The sequence below is a fragment of the Sus scrofa genome, chromosome 13 (genome assembly GCF_054392235.1).
Source record: "Sus scrofa isolate SSC_HxYL_T2T_F1_AM1 chromosome 13, Sscrofa_HxYL_maternal_Yorkshire_Landrace_v2.0, whole genome shotgun sequence".
Lineage (NCBI taxonomy): Eukaryota > Metazoa > Chordata > Mammalia > Artiodactyla > Suidae > Sus > Sus scrofa.
In genome coordinates, this window is record NC_139395.1 from 199,837,074 (window position 1) to 199,857,496 (window position 20,423).

The following is a 20,423-nucleotide window of genomic DNA, read 5'->3' on the forward strand; positions in this document are numbered from 1 at the left end:
ATGATATTGTAAAATGCACAAATTAATATATTTCATTGATAAAAATTACATTAACAAAAGTACAGTGAATACATACACACATGCACTTCAATATGTGTCAATGTACTCCAAATCATATTTCTGGCTTTGCTTGGTGCTTTATCAATATTTATTGACTGAATTCATAGTTGTTCAATGCATGCCTTTAAGATCTAACATTTTTTTTCCTTTGCAATATGGACCTCTTCACGTAATGGAAAAAGATCTTTCAAAATAAATTGCATGCAAAGAATAAAAATATACAAATTTATCCTAGAAAATGTAGCACAAAGCTAACAATTCACATGACACATATGTAAAAGTATATGTACATATGTATGTGTATATATATTCATTTACTCTAAAAATATTTTCCATTTCACATATATATTTGTTGAAAGTGTAAAATTTTCTTTGAAAAAAAGACACATAAATTTACAAGTTGCTCCTGTAGAATGTGGGATTAGAAGGAATGTTGGATGGGGTTTAACCACAGATGATGTGCTAAAAAAAAATTCACAACACAATTGGCCCAATGAATAAATGACAAAACATCAGAGAGTGGCTACATGGGTGTTTCATTAGTTTTGTTATTTTCATTAGTTTTTCAGATATTTGTCATTTAAAATTCAAATAAGGGTAAAAGCAAAAACTCAAGACGTGAGAAAACCCTAGTGTATCTAAATCTAGAAACACAAACATTTATTATAAAGGTGATTTTCACATGGGCAGTGAAGAAAATTCTCAAAAAAACAAGAATTATTTCTTTGGAATCTGGAGCTAAAAATTAAACAGGACATTTTGAATCCTTATGTAGCCTTTGTAAGCATATGTATAGAATGATGCCAAAGTATTTGAGAAAAACTGTCATTGGGATATGAATATTTATACTGGAAAAAAGCTTAAATGAGACATAATTTTTGAAATGGAAAAATTCATAAATTTCTTAATCAACATACCCAGGATATCATGACTAGAATTGAGTAAAAAATTTACTTGTGGAGTTCCCGTCGTGGTGCAGTGGTTAACGAATCCGACTAGGAACCATGAGGTTGCGGGTTCGGTCCCTGCCCTTGCTCAGTGGGTTAACGATCCCGCGTTGCTGTGAGCTGTGGTGTAGGTTGCAGACGCGGCTCGGATCCCGTGTTGCTGTGGCTGTGGTGTAGGCTGGTGGCTACAGCTCCGATTAGACCCCTAGCCTGGGAATCTCCATATGCCGCGGGAGCGGCCCAAGAAATAGCAACAACAACAAAAAGACAAAAGACAAAAGACAAAAAAAAAAAAAAAAATTTACTTGTGAGAAATCCATAACTGGTAATTATGAGGGAAGGAGAGATAATGATTAGAGTTTATGAAAATTTCTAAGACTACCCATGCCACATTCCTGTTACTAAATTATAATTTCCCATGAATCTACCCCAGGCATAAAGAATCTTTGTATGTGCTAAACCTAATTATTGGCTGGAATATTGGATCTGTGCTGCCAAGTTTACAAGAGATAAAGCCAATAGCATAAATTCAAAAATGAAAAATAATGGAAATCAGGGAGAAAACTTGAAGGATTGTACAACACAAAGTAAGAACAAGAAGTACAATGGACCTAAAAGATAAAAATTTCTGATATATAAAATAGCAAGAATGCTGATGCACCTGAATCACAACATTAAATGGATTGGGAAAGACTGTTATTGAGGAGATGGATGAGTTATTCAAAGGCCAAATTATGATGGATATAATATTTAGGAGTATAAATATTTTCAATTTGGAATGGGGATAGTATTAAAAGATTAAGCCAAAGAATGATAAAATCTAAAGTAGGCTTTCAAATGTTTATTTTAGCTGCACAAGTGAACATATGGAGACCACTAGCAGACTACTGTAAGCAGTCCAGATGAAAAATCGTGATTCCTTGGACCAAGATTGAGTTAACAGAGATGAGAAAGTAGGCAGATTGAAGATGTATTTAGGAGCTACAATATGTGAAAGGCAACTGTGCCCCTGATGTTATGCTAAGAAATCGCTCTATTCATCAATCATGCAGTTTTTTTTTTCAGTAAAACAACTGTTCATCCATTCATTCAATGTACAGGTATTTATTGATCATTAATCAAATGTTGGGCACTTTTCTACATCAGCAATGAAACATATAAAGATCTGCTTTATTTCACTTTTTTTTAAGTTCAATTTTTTATTGACATATAGTTATAATATTATATTAGTTTCAGGTGTACAGCATAGTGATTCCACATCTTTATAGATTTCACACCATAAAAAGTTCTAGTATTATTGACTCTATTCCCTGTGCTGTATAATACATCCCTGTGACTTATTTATTTATTCATTTGTTTTTTATTAATTCCATGTATAACTGAAAACATATAGTATTTGTCTTTCTCCATCTGACTTTTTCACTAAGCACTTCTTTTCCCAAATGACTAGGCTTCCTTCTTTTCTGTGGATTGCTTTTATTTTAACAAGAAGAAAGAGGCACTATGGAAACACAGATGCAAAGTAACATATTTATTAAGAAAATTACACAGGGGTTGGTAAAATAAATAAATTAAGTGGGGAAGAGGGACCTGCTTTGGGCAGAATGAAAGAATCATTAAGGTGGACTTCTTGTATAGATGGCATTGGAGAAAAATATTATATGAGGTCAAGAATTTAACTATGTTGATATCATGGGGGAGCTTAACTAGGCAGAGGTATCAAGAAGGAAAAAGGCCAGCAGGCTAAAGCCTAGATGATTAGCAATCAATCAGAACAGGGAACCAATGGGTCTGAAGTGGGAAAAATGAGAATTATCATGGAGGGTCAAGATAGAGTGCCCAGATGGAGGATTAAACCCTAAAGCACCTTTGGTCCATTGTAAGTACTCTTGAAATATGGGAAATCATAATATGTTGAGTAGACAGTGAATATATTGAGTAGATTGTGAATGTATAAGTTAAAGAATGTCTCTAGTTGCTGTGTCAAGATAGCATTCTAGTTGAGTGGAGTGAGAAAATAGACAACTGATAGTGAAGGTATTTAAATAATCAAGGAGAGAAGATTTGGTGGTTTCCCTAAGATAATAGCTGTGGATGTGATAAATGGTCAGATTACGAATATATTTTGGGAGTTCCCATCATGGCTTAGTGGTTGACCAACATGACTAGTATCTATGGGGATGCAGGTTTGATCCCTGGCCTGGCTCAGTGGGGTGGGGATCCAGCATTGCTGTGAACTGTGGTATAGGCCAGGAGCTACAGCTCTGATTGGATCCCTCACCTGGGAATCTCCATATGCCATGAGTGCAGCCCTGGAAAAAACAAAAAAACAAAAAACAAGACAAAAGAAAAAAAAATTATTTTGAAGATAGAAACAGTAGTATATCTGGATGAATTGGATGATGAGAGTTAGAAAAAAGAGATATTATTATGACGCTATTTACTACTTGTTTTTTTATTATTTTGGGGGGTTTTCCATGAATTTAAATCAGAAAGTTCTGGAGGGAGTGAGTTTTCCTTCAGGGATGAAAAAACAGTTCAAATTTAAACATGCTAAATTAGAAATTTCTACCTGGTGAAGCCCAGTAAGTACATTAATATTTAAGTTTGATGTTTAGAAAGGTTTGAATGAGAAGTATAATTTACAAAGTCATTGTACACAGATAAGGGTTAAAGCCAGGGGACTTGGTGAGAAAATTAGAAAGTGTTCAGACAGTGCCCATATGAGGGTCTTAACTATGAATCTAAAATGCGACCACTTAACCAGGTAATAGAAAGTTGGATCTGGACAGAGTTGTGGTGTTGGTGAGAAAATATGAGTACATGAGAGCATAGCAAAGTACATACAAAGAGCACTTGTTTCTAGTTACACTTCCTAACTAGAAATGTGCTTCTGTTGCTAACATCTTGAAGATCATTTAAAAATCCAAATGAGGTGCACTAGGGTTCAGACATCCACTGTGGAGGTGGGCGGCCATTGGGAATGTGCTTTCGGATACCTTCCTGTTTGTGGCTGGAGTTGTTGTGGCTGGACTCATCCTAAAATGGATCTAAGACAAATAGGTGAACAGGTGGTGTGACTTACAAAGTTGTGTTAATTTATAGTGTTGGTTCTGGATTTTCATAATGGTGGTAAAAGGAGACACCAGGATCCCCTAGAAAGTCATTCCATTCACCTGATTGGTGGCATGAATGATATTCACATTCTCCTTGAGTTTGACTTTGAAAGTGAGGGGGTGCACTCACTTTCATATACTCTTACCATGTTCCTGTTAACTCACTTTTTCTCAGCAATACTGCCACCCTATGTAAATCCAACTTGCTCCTCACTTGAATTAATATGAAAATAAGATTGCTTCTCAGGTCCAGGATTTCGGGTGTGTGTGTGTGTGTGTGTGTGTGTGTGTGTGTGTGTGTGTGTGTTTTGAGATGGGGGTTGAGATCTCACTTTATTTTCAATATGATACACTAATGCAAAGTTAAATAAACAGAAACGGTGTATCTCTTCTTTTTAAGTGATCATGTCCCCAGGCAAGGCTAGGAACAACGACAACAACAACATCATAAATAGATCTTATCACTTACTAGTAAAAAGCTACAAAATTTTCTTAAATATTTGAGTAAAACACTTTTGGCCACATTTCATAGCTAAATAGAAATGGTGGAAGAAAGGTAAGTGTGTGTGTGTATGTGTAAATGTATGTGTTTTACCTTGTATGTAGTACTAAAGAAACTTAAGATATTATTTTAGCAGCTAGTTTTTTAAACAAAAGTAATACCACTAAAAATCCACCTCAGTATTCCTTTGAGATACAAAGGCTATCTTTTATAAAACGCTTACTGTATGGTGTTTTCAGCATAGACTGTTGTTATTGTGGAGCCTCCATTCTATTTACATTTCCACCAACAGTGTACAAAGTTTCCCTTTTCTCCATGTCCTCTCCAACATTTGCTATTAGTAGACTTTTTTATGGTAGCCATTCTAATAGGTATAAGGTTTATATGAATGTTGCTTTGATTTGAATTTCTCTAGCAATTAGCAATGTTAAATATCTTTTCATGTGCCTATTGACCATATGTGTTCTTCTTTGGAAAAATATATTAAAAAAAAAAACTAAAATAGAACTACATCTAGCAATTCTATGCCTGGATATACATCTGAAAGTAATTCCATTAATTTGGGAAGATACATGCATCCCAATGTTCATAAAAGTGTTATTTACAATAGTCAAGGTATAAAAACAACCTAGGTATTCATAAACAGATGAATATATAGGAGTTCTGTTGTGGCACAGTGGTTAACGAATCCGACTAGGAACCATGAGGTTGCAGGTTCGATCCCTGGCCTTGTTCAGTGGGTTAAGGATCCAGCGTTGCCATGAGCTGTGGTGTATGTTGCAGACGTGGCTCGGATCCTGTGTTGCTGTGGCTATGGTGTAGGTGGGCGGCTACAGCTCCCATTAGACCCCTAGCCTGGGATCCTCCACATACCACAGGAACGGCCCTAGAAAAGGCAAAAAGACAAAAAAAAAAAAGAACCAAAAAACACAAAAACAGATGAATAGATAAAGAAGATGTGATATTAAATTTGTACAATGGAGTATTACTTGCCCCATAAGAGATAATGTAATTCCATCATTTACAACAATGTAGGTGGACCTAGAAAGTACTATGCTTATTGAAATGTTAGAGAAAAATGAATACTGTATGTTATCACTTATATGTTGAATTTTAAAAAATAAAACAAGCATATGCATATAGCAAAACAGAAACAGACTCACAGATATAGAAAACAAACTAGTGGATTGGAAGGGGGAGAGGTAAGAGGAGAGGGTCAAGATGGGGTATGGGATTAAGAGATACAAACCACTATGTATTAAATAGATAAGCAACAAGGATATATTGTACAGAACAGAGAATTATATCCATCATTTTGTAATAACTTTAAATGGAGTATAATCTACAAAAATTTTGAATTGCTATGTTGTACAACTGAAATTAGTATAATATTGTAAATAAACTATACTTCAATAAAATTATTACATTGGTAACATTTTATTAGTAAATTTCTATCATAAATTTATGTTTTTATATAAAATTATAATCTCATAGCTCATTTCACATATAAATTTTATTTTATTTTTTGTCTTTTTTTTTTTTTTTTTTTTAGGCATGCACCCATGGCATATGGAAGTTCCCAGGCTAGGGGTCAAATCAGATCTGTAGCGGCCGGCCTACACCACAGCCTCAGCAATGCAGGATCCTACATGTCTGTGACCTACAAAACAATCTGCAGCAACACCAGATCCTTAACACACAGAGGGAGTCCAGGGATTGAACCTGTGTCCTCATGGTTTAACTAGTTGGGTACGTTACTGCTGAGCCACACTGGGAACTCCTCACATACAAATTTTAGAAGATCCTAAAAGTCTTCAAAAAGGATACACTAGCACAAAATTTAAAATATTTAAGTATTTCTAGTTATTGCATGCACAGCATACTTAATGTTCTCCTATCTGAATTCCAGTAGCATTATTGTTACCACCTGATTCAGAGGAGTTTTGTATCAAAGTTGTGCATCTATTGGACTTTCCCATGTAGTCATTAAATCCCACGCACTATGTCTTTCACATATTTAAACTATAACTTTTACACACTATTACTTGTTTTAGTTCTTAATCTTTACAAATGAGTTAAGAAACAAAGAAATACTGACATATGATGGCGTCATAGAACATCATGATTGCTCCAGCATTCCCTGACTACGGTCCCAGAATTTTTCCCACTTGTATTACAAATCCTCTGTTTTAATATTTGCCAGTGGTCATCAGAGTAAACCACTAATTCCCATATACCTGAGCTGTAAATTTCATGTTATTCTTGGTTAGAGAAAGGCTTCTTATTTGAATATGTTGAAAATTGAAAATCCAGTGGAAAATAGAGGTTGATGTGAGATATATGTGAAAAAATATCAAAATACGCTACTTATTGGATGGCATGATGGACCTTATTGGTTGATGACAATATTCTATATCTTATTCTAGGAGGTAGTTACAGTAACATAAGTAAATATATTTGTAAAATTTATCAAGCTAAAGACCAGATTTGTGTACTTTATTGATTTGATTTTATTTTTTTTCAATGTCTACTTTCTTTTATTACATAAAAATAGTCATTTACTCTGGAAATTTCACACAATGTCTTGAATTGAGTGGTCTAGTGTGTTGGCCTTTCCATCAAGTACAATCCTAGAAAATGTCAAGTCAAACAATAGACTATTGAAATATATTGGTGTCTGTATTCTGAATTATTTAATCTGGTCAGGTTTTCATTTAGAGTCTTTGGCTACTTTTTATTTTTGCTTTGGGTAGCACCTCTGTTGTGGGGACATTTATTACTATTCACTGGCAAGATAATATAAGAGGAAAATCATCCCTCAAGGCCACATGAAATTGTCAGACTATTTAAAATGGGACCAAACCCTCATGGAGATATTTCTGTATTCTAACTATTGCCTTGGAATGGCTTGATGGCATTTTCATAGATCCTCTTTCTTTTTTATGATCATTTGTCTAATTAGAACTGCTATTTCAGGCCTGATGACTTCAATGGGTTCCTCTGGTCTCCAGTACTTCACAACTTGACCCTCAGGGTTGACCAGATACTTCCAGAAATTCCACCTTGGTTCTTTCTTTGAAGAATCTTTGCTTTGGGCCCTGAACATCTTAAGGGGTAGGCTGTGAGAGGCTCCATTTTGGATGATTCTAGAGTGTCCTCTCAACAGGCTGGAATTCAAGGAGGAGCTGGAACTTGAAACCGGCTCAGTGTAAGGGAAAGTCAGAAAGGACAGACTAGTGCGTTTTATGCCTCAGATGGAGAATGGATTGAAACTCCCGAATAAAGTCAAAAGCTCTAGAGAATTGCAATTTTTGCTAGAAAAAATATCAGGACATTTTGTATAGCACTTGAAGATCTTTTATTGATTTTATACCTCATTGAAAATAATATGTAAGCATAAACTTAAAGAACAACAATAATAATGAAAACTGTGATCTAGTGAACTTTGCAAAATTATTCCCATCAGTAAACTGGGAGGTAGAATAAACATTGTATTCAGTGGCTCAGAGTTGTTTTTTGTTGTTTTGTTTTGTTCTTTCTCACATTTATTTGAGATCTAGTTCTGTCAAGTGCTCCTGGTGTGGCTTTGAGAAAGGTAATTAATCACTGAGTTATGCTTTCCCATCTATAAAATAAAAATAATGAAATTTCCTACCTCATAGGGTTGTTGTAATATTTAAACAGATGGCATGTATGTGGCATATGGAAAGAGCAATGAAATCTAGTTGCTATCTCTGCTTTCAGATTTAAGATAAGAACACTAGGTTTAGCTGAAAACTGTCTTCCCTTGAAATATCTAAATAACAATCATTTAAAATTAATTGATATATTCTCACTCATGGAGTAAATTCTTATAAAAAAACAATAAAATAGATGTATTAGCATGGGCCATAATCACACATGTAACTGATATAACCTAAAATAAAACCTAAAAGCATTAATCTTCCTGAAGTCAATTTCATAATAATGAAAAGCTGCCAAGACTCATACTTTATTTCACCCTTATCAAATTTCCAATCTTTTCAATGTTTTCATGTCACTCAAAATGATGAAGTTGGGTTCTACTTTGTCAAGATGGAACACAGGGCATAGTCTCTGTTACTAAGGGAATCTAAATGTAAAAGTAAGCAGTGCACACTTAACACTTCATTATTTTCCATGGAAAATTGCAGTATTCATGGAAATTGGGTTATGCAACATATGAAAATATACTCTGTAATAAAAGTTAATGAATAATTTTAAAATTATTAAATCCTTTCACACTTAAGATGCAAAATGAGATGAACATGGTTTTCCAAGCTAGAGAATATGTCCATGTTTATTTAATGTTGATTTCCAGGCAAGGAAGTGAGATAATGCAAACTGAAATAATTTGGAAAAGTTCTTAGAAAATTTTTTTAAAAAATTAAAAGCTTACATTTTCAGTATGCTGAAAAAATATCGAATCCATTACATTTTCTTTTAATAGTCTAAAAAAGAATGCAAAACATTTTTTTATTCTTGATAGTTTCAAATATTAAATGAATAAAAACTGCACCTTAATAATGTAACTGATTATGTAATTTCCTTTTGTAAAAGAATTTTAATGTAGATAGGAATCACAATATTCGAAATGCTTCTCTCCTTATAACAGAAGTAGTCTTATTTTTTGAATGCAGTCCCCCCCAAAAAAAATGTATTATTCTGAAAAACTAAGGCAAAAGTCTAAGGTAGACAAAGCCAATCTTTAGCAACAAGTGCAGACGTACACCCCACCCTGTTTTTCCTGTGCTAGAAGGCTGCTACTTTTACTGAGCCATGATACACATTCTGCTTACCATGCTCCATTAAAACATACTCTTTCCAAAAGAACATGATGAATTCATAAATATGTCTATTATTTAGAAGAAATGCCTTTTTTTTTCCTTTAAAAAACTATTCTATATAATAGAGAAGAGGATTGACTTACTGGTTACCAAAAATCTGCACATGCATTACGGGTCATCTCTGCTTTGTTTATTTTAAGATTGATGGCCTTCACAGCATTTCCAAAATTATAATAACCAGCTAAAAGTATCTATTATTATGACTACATTTATGTATATATATCAACATAGAAAGTATCACTGACCTGTTTACAGGTAAAAATATACACTGATTGGTAAGCCTAACTATGCATTTATTAACTAATGGTAGCTTTATCAGTTAAAATATGGTAAGTACTGCTGCAATTTAAAATGTCCCTAAACTCTTTAGTCACCTCAGTTAAGTTTTATTTCTTGCTCTTGGTCATGTCAGTTATAGATTGGCTATAGATCTGCTCCATGCTATCTACAATCCAGGATGCAGATAACAATGAAATGTATCTCTGGACATCTTAGGAAAGAGTAAAGAGAGGTGTAGGATTGCACACTGGTGTTAAAGTTCTTAGAAATTATGTGGGTCTTTCAAGTTCAATGTGATGGATGTATACAGTCATCTCCTCTCCACAGAGCTGGCCATTAGGGGAAGGGAATCAAAGCATTTGGAAACAGTATTACATACACCGCATAATTTAGCAATCATTCCACTTTGAACACTTAGTTTACAAATAAGGAAATTAAACAACACAAGAAACTTGTCCAATAACATAACTATTTAATGATGGTGTCTGTCCTAGTCTACACATGTAGTCAGACTCTCCTTAAAGATTAGTAAACAAAACCATAAATGTTATTAGAAATCTCATATCATGTTTTTAATGACATAGGGAGGGAGGGAAAACTGGAATAAAGCATATGATATAAAATACACTACTATTATTAAATAAATAATTGATTATTTACCTTGAATTTACTTATATATTTCAATGTCTAAAATTATGGTTTTTCCCTTGTGATAAATAAATTCTAATGGAAAATAAATAATATTTTGTGAGAAACCATATGTTCATATGTGAAGTAATGCTAGAAAAACTTCCTAAAACCTTTCACCCTTCAATCTCTATAAATTTTATACCTGCACCTAGGGCAGGCAGAATTTTTGAGCTTCTCTATTTTTCCAGACCATAAAAAATTACTGTAATTATTCATATTATTATTTAAATCTTTTGTTTGTTCCCTTCCATAAATTCACAATAACTAGATTTCATATACCCGGTTCTGTTCAGCCCTGAGCATAAAAGGTAAATAATAAATACTCTATAAATAACTATTTAGTTGTTAAAAATGTATACTGTGTTTGCCTAAAAACACTGAATAGCCAGGTAGAAGAAAAATAAAAAAAATATCACTCTCAAAACTACTCATTTTTTAAAATACTTTTGATATAAATTTTTTGAAGTTTTTAGAAGAATTGAACTAACAGAAAAAAATTAAAAGCATCTTTTCATGGATATATAATGAGCTGTTGAATGTTCATTTGCAGTAGGCTCAGAAACATGAATTAACTCAGTTCTGCACAATTTAACTGTTTGAACAGGGTGAGTCTTTAATGCTCTTGTTTAGAGCATTAAACAAGATGCTAGTTTACTCATTGATATAATGAAGAAACTAAAGTGCATTATTTCGACAATTTATTTTATCTCACATATGTATGTATAATCTACACCTGTGCAGCTAAGTAGACTCTTATCTTCTTCAGAAAAAATAAGAGGATACTTTGCTTAAAGCATAAAGCCATACATTTCTTGTTCTTCTAAACCATATAGAAACATTTTTTTATTATTTCAAAAATGCAAGGTAAAATTTCTAACATATTTTTTAAAAATTTATTGGAATATAGTTGACTTACAAAGTTGTGTTACTTTCAGGAGTACAACAAAATCAGTTATACATATACATGTATACTTTTCTTTTCAAATTATTTTCCCATATAGGTTATTTTAGAGTATTGAGTAAATGCTATACCCTGTGCTATATGATAGGTCCTTGTTATCCATGTATTTTATGTATAGTAGAATGTATACGTAAATTCCAGTCCCCTAATTTTTCCCTCCCCTGCCATGTTTTCCCCTTGGTAACCATAAGTTTGGTTGCAAAATCTTTGAATCTATTTCTGTTTTGTTAAGTACTTTTGTATCATTTTTTATTAGATCCTACATACTAGTGACCTCATATAATATTTTTCTTTCTCTGTCTGACTTACTTCACTTAGTATGATCATTTCTAGGTCCATCTATGTTGCTGCAAATGTCATTATTTCATGTTATTTTATCCATTCTTCCAATCAGTGTATATTTAGGTTGCTTCTATTACTTGGCTTTTGTAAATAGTGGTACAATGAACATAGGGGTGTTTGATGAAAGTTTTGTCCAAATATGTGCCCAGGAGTGGGATTGCTGGATTATATGGTAGTTCTATATTTAGTTTTCTGAGGAACCTCCACACTGTTTACCATGGTGGCTGTACCAATTTACATTCCCACCAAGAGTAGAGGAGGGTATCCTTTTCTCCAACACCCTCTCCAGCATTTGTTATTTGTAGACTTATTAATGATGGCCATTCTGACCAGTGTGAGGTGGTACTTCATTGTAGTTTTGATTTGCATTTCTCTGATAATTAGTGATCTTGAGCATATTTTCATGTGCATTTTGGCCATCTGTCTATATTCTTTGGGTAAATGTTTAGATCTTCTACTGTTTTGGGATTTTTCCTTTTGTTTTTTATAATGCTGTATGTGGTAGTTGTATATTTTGAAGATCAATTCTTTATTGATCGCTTTGTTTGAAATTTTTTTCCTTTTCTGTCCCTCATCTTTTGGTTTGTTTCAGGTTTCTGTTGCTGTGCAAAAGCTTTTATGTTTAACTAGATTGCACTTTTTTTTTATTTACTCTAGAAGGTATACCAAAAAGATATTTCTGCAATTTATGTCAAGAGTACTCTGCCTATGTTTTCCTCCAAGACTTTTTTAGTATCCAGTCTTATGTTTAGGTATTTAATGCATTTTGAGTTTATTTTTGTGTATAGTCTAATAGGTATTTTATTCTTGCTATGCAAGCAATACCACTGTAATTGTATTTTGCAATAAAAACTAAATGCAAAGTAAAAAATAATGCATTATAATCTAATACAATGATGAACAGTGTTTTATGAGTGTTTATCTTAACTTTATTCTATTTTACACTATAACATTATGAGCTATCTATTATAAACACATAGTGAAATATCCAGTGACAAGGAATATTATATGTATATATTTGACAACTATATATTTAAAGCAGAATCTATCTGTATCTTATTTCAGGTTAGAATTGTAGAAAAGGGAAATCAGTTAAATTATTTTCAATAGGCATTTAATTATGTACACATCATACATTAAGCATTTCCACAATATTGCCTTATTTAACCAGGCCTCTTATTCAGCAGAGTACAGCACCACAGTCAACCTGTCTCCTTCTATCTTTCAAGAATAATACTTTTTGCAGCCTCAGCTCTATCAATTTGAGTACGAAAATAAGCTTGTGGGCAATCCTCAGTTCATAATGAACAACTCAGATTGAGTTTTCACTTGGTATCCAATGATCCTGTTTTCAGTTTCACTTGATCCCAGTTATCATCCTAAGTATTGTTTCTCAAGAGAACAATATTTACCTATAGAAGAAGGCAAGAATTTACTCCCAACCCCAAGGGTTTTCTGATTCACTGAAAAGATTCCCCAGAGCTCATTAGAGCATTCCTACCTGCCACAAATCCTTTGTGTTTTTTGTTCACCTGTTTTATACATTATAAGGGTAGCAGGCTGCCTGTAGTTTCTGGACCCATCACAGAAGTTCCTTACCCTGGGCCCTACTCAAGAGGGAAGCCTTCCTAGTTCCCCAGGAAGTGTTCCAGAGTAGCTCACTCAAATGGGGAACATTGCTTCTAAAATTCAAAGAGGTCCACTGAGTATGGTATTTCTGTATAAATGACAGGCGATGCAAAGTGCATCAATTTTTACTTTACTTGGGAGGTGATATCCTGACTTGCTTGCTCTCTCTCTCGCTCTTTCTCTCTCTCTCTCTCTCTTTTTTTTTTTTTTTTTTTTTTTTTAGGGCTATATCTGCAGCATATGGAAGTTCCCAGCTAAGGGTCGAATTGGAGCTACAGGGGCAGGCCCACCCCACAGCCACAGCAATGCCAGATCCAAGCTGAGTCTGTGACCTATACCACAGCTCCTGGCCACACCCACTGAGTAGGGCCAGGGATCAAACCTTCATCCTCCTGAATACTTGTTGGATTGTTTACTGCTAAGCTGCAACAGGAACTCCCTATCTTGACATACTCTTGACCACAGGATTGCTAGAAACTTTACTAAGAACATGGGTCTGTGAATTCCTTTTGTGTTTTTCTTTCAACATCTAACATAATGTGTGTTACCAAAGCATCTAAGTTACTTATTTTTTCTTCTTTCATCAGGTGCAGTGTCAAAAAATTAGTGAAACAGTACAATATTCTGCAGGATGTCAAGAAGATAAAAATTTCAGCAGGATAGTATACAGCAGACTGCAGAATTGACATAATGCTGAGGTGCGAAATTGAGGGAACACTGTCATCTACCAGGTAAGAATCAAGTGCCTCTGATCATTCTTCCAAATCGCTATAGAGATAAAAACATGTGCTAGATCAACAGGCACATATCTAGTCATAAGTTTTAGTTAAATTTCTTCAGAGTATATGCCATATTTGCAACTGCAGTCACTTTTTAATTATGATTGCCTGTAATCATTCTCCAAGGTTCAGCTCCTTTCTTTTTTGGGTGAGGGGGTTGGAAATGGGGTAGAATCCACCAAATGTTAACAATTGTTTACTATTTCTGCACATGTGGGATGATAAATAAATACCATATTCTCTTTAATTCATTTTACATCTAGTTGCCTATGTGCTTTTTAAATACACGAGTAATGGTAAGCTCAATGGGACTTAATAGGAGTTTGACAAAGAGATGTGTTACCATTATCCTTAGGTAATTTTAAGGATATTTTTCAATAGTAAATCGCTACACAGTTTACACATGTGGAAAGAACCATGCTATCATTATACCAACATGCATAAATACATTTTAATTCCTAACCTAATTCTAACTACATTAGAATTTCAGATACTGCATAGTTTTTCTCCATAGGTGAAAAAACAGTTACTCTCAACACCATCTGAATCCTTTGTTTATTTTTACAAGCCTTGATGGTATGTATCTTCTTCCACTTCCTGTTTAGTGAAGGTATGCATTGTATGATATCTTTGAAATATAGTTGACCAACATTCACTAAAAACACACATGAATTTATGACAGGAAAAAAGTATTCCTCTATTGGACACATCTATTTACAATACATTTTTGTTTTGTCTTGTTACTTTTCCTTAAAGTAATTGGGTGTCAAACTCCATGTAACTTCTTGGATCCTCAATTTGGAAACACTTATCTTAGAATTCCTACATATGATATATTTTCCATTGCTAAATAAGATTCTATGAGCCAAAGTACACACAGAAATAAAACCCATTGAATTCAATTGAGTGAAATGCCTAACCTTATCCAGCAACCAAAGAATACATTTTTTAACCCAATACAGTCTTCCTAGTAACATGTTGGATGATAGGTCATTTCTTCCCCAATACCATAGCCCAATAATGATCCCTAATTTCTCTCATCCTGACTAATTGAGCCACATTGTGTACACGTTAATTTTAACTTGTCTTTGAGTCAGTTACTGTAAGACAAATCTTAGCACACTTTAAATTAGACATAATGTCTCATTGATATAAGCCTCCAGCACAAGTAGTCATTGACCATTTAAATCAATTTCCATTGCCAGAAATATACCAATGAGTTCTTCCTAACTTGAGTCCCCATAACCTCTTGTAGAGTTATGGTCAAGCTCTATCAGTTTAATAATATACATACTCAATTTACATGTTTCTTTATAATCTTCTATGCCAATTTCTGAGTGTAGTCAGTACTCTGGAAGAATAAACAGTCACTAGAGTTTCCTGGACTATGTTAATTTTTTTCTTATTATCTGTACTGAGGCTTCAGGAAAACCAACAGTTCCATGGGTCTAAAGTGCCATTTTGCACTCTGAAGTGGTTAAAATGGCATCTATTCAGCTTATATCAAATGCTATTACAATGCCCATGTCTAGGGTTTGGGTGCGATTCAAGATGTAAACACATCCAAAATAGTCTGTCCTTTTCACAGTCTAAGTTTAGCATGTTGAACTCCTAAATACAGATCATTATGAATATGGATCAAGAATTCCTATTTACATCTTTCTAGGTCTAATTCTTAAGTGAAATGACCCCATTGGATCATGTCAATGTTTACCCTCTTGGACATTGTTCAGATTACGTAAACTTTTGTTTACATTGTGTTCTATCTATTCTTTTTTTGACCCACCTGTGGCATGTGAGGTTCCCAGGCCAGGGATTGAACCCATGCCACTGCAGTGATACTGCTGGATCCTTAACATGCTGAACCATGAGGGAACTCCACTATCCACGTTACAGTTTTCTTTAGTCATAACAACAATGTGACTCATGTACCAATGGGTCTACTTTTAGCCCAAGGGTCATCTTGGTGCCAGCATCAGAATGATTCAGGGGTTAATTGCAACTACCAGTCATATGCATACATATCATCCAAGTAAATTACTTGTTTAAATTTTAAAATATGTTTCTTTTAGCATGATCCATGACTCAGAATCACAATAGTAGAAAACAGCTGAAGGTTTCATTCTTTTACTCTAAGATACTTTCTTGGGAAATGAGTAATTGTATTCTTTCTTGGTATCTGTACTCACTTTCTTTAATCATTGTTGTATCCTGAACATTAACAAAGAGACACATGGCCATATTGTTAGATGTTTTTTGCATTAAGGAACAACTTTAAGATTGAATGTTATAGAAAATGTAATTTCCTAGTTTTATGATTAATTGGAATGTTTTTATTATAAATTCTAAGTAAAATTTGAAAGTTTATACATACACATAAATGTAACTTTAAGTAGATAAATTAATTTTTCTTGGAAGCTTTACTGATTGTCTTATTTTATAAACCGTACTACATCTAAATTATTGTACCAGTGACCCATTGACATATATTTTTTATTGAATATGTTATTCAGTCTAAATGTGTATGTGCAGTAGTTCCTGCTGTGAAACAGAGGTTAAGAATCAGGCATTGTCTCTAAGGTGGCTTGGATTCAATCCTTGGCAAGGCACAGTAGGTTAAGGATCTGGCATTGCCATAGCTGCAGCTCAGATTTGATCCCTGGCACAGGAACTTTCATATGCCACAGGTGCAACCATAAAAATAAAATAAAATAAAGTAAATGTGTCTTTGTGTGTGTGTGTGTGTATGTGCAGTGTTATTTTATAAAAATGAATATGGAGTCTTTTTGTTAACCCAGTAAAAGGCAGTTACCTATCATTCTTAATAATGGGAAATACAAACCCTTTATTAATTAATTCTATTACTATTTCAAAGTATATTTTTGAGGTAAATTTTAAATGCTGATTATCATCACGGCTTTGAGAAAAGATTATACTATTATGTCTAACTATAAATAAACCATACTAAAAACAATCCATACAAATTTTATGCTATACCTGTCTTCTCCTTAATTGAACAATGTTTGTAAATTTAAATTTATTGAGCTCTATATCTACTTTTAACATAAGGAAACATGAATATATATATATCAATTTTTAAATATAAATGCCGTTATTTTTTCCTTATAAGCAATTAACCTAAAATTTTATTTATTGTATCTAGTACCATATTAAATTTATAAAAAAATTAAATGTATTTAGAAACTAAAAACATAAATAATACATTGCAAATCCATGTACACATTTTTTTTTTTTTTTTTTTTTTTGTTGTTGCTATTTCTTGGGCCGCTCCCGCGGCATATGGAGATTCCCAGGCTAGGGGTCGAATCGGAGCTGTAGCCACCGGCCTACACCACAGCCACAGCAACGCGGGATCCGAGCCGCGTCTGCAACCTACACCACAGCTCACAGCAACGCCGGATCCTTAACCCACTGAGCAAGGGCAGGGACCGAACCCGCGACCTCATGGTTCCTAGTTGGATTCATTAACCACTGCGCCACGACGGGAACTCCCCATGTACACAATTTAAATGTCCAATAGAACACTTATCCAACATTTAGAAGTAGAACATAAAACTGATAGTTATATGCGTTTGGTACATCTGTAAATATTCATTTTATCTTTTTACAGCTAATAAAGTTACCCTGTATATGATATATTACTAACATAGAAATAAGATCCAGAGAGAACACAATTCTATTTTTTTCTATCAATGAGCATGTTAGTATTTATTTAAATTTATAAAAACTCATTATAACATTTATTATAATATACTTGCATTTTCTCACATTTTTCCAGATCCTTCCCTTTAATCATGTTGATGACTAAGAGCAGTAATTAAGAAAATGCACTTAAATATTACTAAGGGAATGGATTTCTTTCAGAAAAATTTATATGACCTTAAGATCATTTTATAGTCAATGCTACATAACATTAGATAAAAATATTCATAATATCTTAGAAAAAAATAAAATAAAAAAATTCCAAACAAATCATCTACAAGATAAATAAAGTCTTAATAAGAGCAAGACATTTAAAGAATGATCACAAAATATAATGTGAATTTATAAGATATTATACTCTAGCCTTTTCATCATTTGTAATATACTTTAAGTTGACATACACTTTAGTTAATGTAAAATGCAAAGTCGAATTGGGAAACAAGATACTCAACACATTCACAGAATAAAAGTTAAACAATTCTTAGATTGTAGAAATTAAAATTGATTCTCATGTCCAGTTAACCCACAACTTGATGAATACACATCTTGAGGAAATATTCAGCATATTAATTTATTCTCACTTCCTTTTATTAATGAAACAGTTTCTAGATAAAAATGAATCTCTGGAACTGATTAAAGTACTGATTAAATAAGGACGTGGTACAGTTTTGTTTTGTTTTGTTGTAGATTTCAAATGGAGAGCAGTGAACAAAATGGTGAAATCAAATAATGCCCTATCTACAACAAAATAAAAAATTCTCTGCTTTGTCATTATATTGATTTGACCATGTTTAATTTTACTTACAAGGAAAATAATTCAATACATTGTTAGAAACACTTTAAAATTAGAATAAAATTTAAATATCACAGAATATAAAAATATTATGGATTATTATAAATAGTTTGGGAAAAAAATCCCATTCAAATAAAAATATTTCTAGACTCTTAATGTTTAAATTTCTTTTGAGTGGAATTTTAAAGAAAACATTAAATATAAAAATAAAAACCTATCAATTAACATTTGATTTGTATTCCAAAAACAGATTTAGGATAATAATTAATATACAACTATTGATACTAAAAACCTCACTTCTGACTCTTTACAAAATATTTTATTTGATATTTCTAAATATTATGTAACATCTATACTCACAATAGAAGAAATTATACTGTTAACTCCATAAAATATATAATTTTTAAGAAATAATAAGTATAAAATTTATTAATACATTCATTGGTATTAATAAAATTTTGTAAAATTAATGGAAAATACTTTCTTTTTTGGTGTTTTAGAAGAGCTATATAATAAAGAGAAAATAAACCTTTTTACTGGGATCATAATGAGCTGAAATAATATTGCATTTTTTAATTGCAACTTCCATGTCCAACTTTTTTTCAAATTCCTTTCTCTCAGTCTATTTTCCTTCTTGTTAGCTCCCTGCATTATCTTTCATATCATAACATGGAGTTGGGGTTTTCTTATAATTTGGAGTCTGCAGAGCAGTTGTGTTCTGAAAGTATCTTGTGAGCTCTGTAATAAATCATGTTCAGAAATGTGTGCTTACAGTGATTTAAGTTCTTGCCAATATTGCCATATTTTGCATGTTTTATAACTACTCTCCTGCTTGTTTTCTCTCCTAATTATTCTTTTTTCGAAAAGGTAACGGCCTGCCCTGCATAGAGAGTTAATTGTCCCAGCACTAGCACAAAACACTTGAAAGTTGACCAAGGTTTGAGTTCTGCTTCCTAAAACATTAACTTGGAGCAACTCCAATTAAATTAAGTTTTTTCTGTTTTCACCAACCATGACACTGATCATTTTTTAAGAATCAGATTTGTTATCTGATATATTATTTATATTAGGTAAAGGCTTTAAGCATTATACATAGACTCCAGAGCTTTTGGATCAGTCATTTCCCAAGTATCATTACACAAGTTAATATAACTAGAATCCATTCACTTTAAAATGGCTCCAGAGACTTTATTCATAATGCATTATGTCACAAAGTTAAGGCAGAGCTCTTGGTACCACAAGCCTCCAATTTTTTAAATATAATCCCTTCTTCTTGCCTTAGTATTTTCCCTCTCTCAACAGCCTATCCTATGTTACTGTGACTTTTGAAATTACCTCTACATATTCAATAAAACGCCTTATCCCAACCTCTCTGAATATTCTCCTCCTACATTTCAGAATTAAACAAGAGGACCGGTTCCTCTGAACCTGCTGTAATCAGTGACTGTTTGCTTTGTCACTATCTCCGTGAATTTAAAAAAAAAAAAAAAAAAAAAAGACTCTCTCCCCCCTGACATATAAATAGAAAGTATACAGATATATATGTATATAGCTATGGAAACAGATGTAGATGTGTATTTATTCTAGTCTCATATCAATTTATCACTGCAAATACAGAAAACTACTTCTTGATTATCTTACTTCCTTAAGTATGGAAGCTGTCCTTTTCGTCCAGTTTGTTAGCTAGTGCATATGTCTGGACCCTATTCCCATACATCTCATGTACATTCAACATCT

The 20,423-nt window shown here is 33.1% G+C and overlaps 1 long non-coding RNA gene across 1 annotated transcript in view; it reads left to right on the forward strand.

The window, feature by feature from the left end:
- LOC110256465 (uncharacterized) overlaps positions 1-20,423 on the forward strand; it is a 291,252-nt gene that overhangs the window by 249,044 nt on the left and 21,785 nt on the right. Inside the window, exon 3 of the long non-coding RNA XR_014823736.1 lies at positions 13,979-14,122. This is a non-coding gene — a long non-coding RNA (uncharacterized LOC110256465). The remainder of the gene's footprint in view (positions 1-13,978; positions 14,123-20,423) is intronic.